Source organism: Thermobia domestica, unplaced genomic scaffold (genome assembly GCF_964235325.1).
Source record: "Thermobia domestica unplaced genomic scaffold, izTheDome1.hap1.1 HAP1_SCAFFOLD_487, whole genome shotgun sequence".
Classification (NCBI taxonomy): domain Eukaryota; kingdom Metazoa; phylum Arthropoda; class Insecta; order Zygentoma; family Lepismatidae; genus Thermobia; species Thermobia domestica.
The window spans coordinates 61,864-63,282 of NW_027656197.1; the positions used below are offsets into that span (position 1 = coordinate 61,864).

The 1,419-nt window shown below is 37.0% G+C and overlaps 1 non-coding gene across 1 annotated transcript; it reads left to right on the forward strand.

Annotated features, from left to right (window-relative positions):
* Nucleotides 1-428: 428 nt before the first annotated feature.
* On the forward strand, nt 429-501 carry TRNAA-AGC (transfer RNA alanine (anticodon AGC)). The gene has a single exon. It is a non-coding gene; the product is annotated as a tRNA-Ala (tRNA).
* The last annotated feature ends 918 nt before the right edge of the window (nt 502-1,419 follow it).

Here is a 1,419-nt window from a genome sequence, read left to right on the forward strand (position 1 = left end):
GGAGATTATGCAAACCCGCAAAAAAAAAAAAAATCACTTTCTTTTGTGACAAATACAACGGTACATGTCAGATTAATCTAGGGAAGAGCGTCATAAACCAAAGGGGGAGTATTTTGAAAGACTACAAACGCTTTTCCAATTTTTCATCACATGCACAAGCACTTGGAATCGAACTTAGGTCTCCTGCGACAGAAAAAGATAGCTAATAGTTTAGTCGCAAAGAAAGCAAAATCTTATAATCACAAAACCAATTTACTCTGGCAGTTCAACAGTTTGCAGGTAGATGGCGTAAGATCAAATGTTATGGGTGTGGCAACGTAGAAAAAGTAGTAACACATTAGGAGAAACTAAACAAGTTTTAATAACGTCTGTTCTAATTTAGTGCAACATCTATAAAGATACAGTTACGTTAATAGCATTTGTGGAAAGGGGATGTAGCTCAGATGGTAGAGCGCTCGCTTAGCATGCGAGAGGTACTGGGATCGATACCCAGCATCTCCAAAATGTTTCATACTTTTTTAAATTAGTTGTTTGAATTTATCGAATTAAAACTAACAATTTTGTGCATTCTAAACTGCCGCTAATTGAAATTTATTTTAATTTCTCAGTTTCAAGGATATATTAAGAGGAATGGGAAGTAAGTATGTGACAACCAGGAAACAAACCCACATAGATTCATTAACATTAAAAAATAACCTACACTTTTAAAGGGTTATTTATGGAAGATGGTTAACAATTATTGACCCACCGAAGCGAGAGCATTGGAGCGTTTAACACTTACCTAAACTATTGAATGTAAACTATCAAAATTCCAGATTGTTTAGGTAATTCCATGCAAATATGTAACAAGTTAACACTTAATCAAATCGTTATACAAAATCAAATTTTATACATGAAATGGGATATTTAATACTACGTCCCATTCTTATGTTCTTTCAGAAGGAGACGAATTGTTAATGAAAATGATAGGCTATGAAAGAACTGGTGGGAAGGAACGGGAGAACCCCAAGCAGGGCCGTAACTTGTGCAGGGCAGGGCCGTAACTTCCTCCCCCCCGGGAAGCTCCCTGTCGTTCGAAGGGGATCCATTTTAAGACAAAATTTTCTTACTCCATATACGATACGAACATGAAATTATAAATGAAGCATCAAACAGATTCACTACATTACATAACAAAACAGCACACAAAAGGTCAATAAAACAAAAATGAGTCGTGGCCCATTTCAGTGAAAAATGTCTACTATTAGGGGCCTAGAAATAATATTTATTAGTATGGCTTTGAGATTTGTTAATATTGTCCCCTTAATTAATTTGTCATGTATGAGACGAGCCCAAAGGCGTAACTAACGGCCATGCAGATCTTGTCGTGCAGGAGGGCCCACAGGCTCCGGGGGCCCCATAAAGAGAAGAGAAAGATGG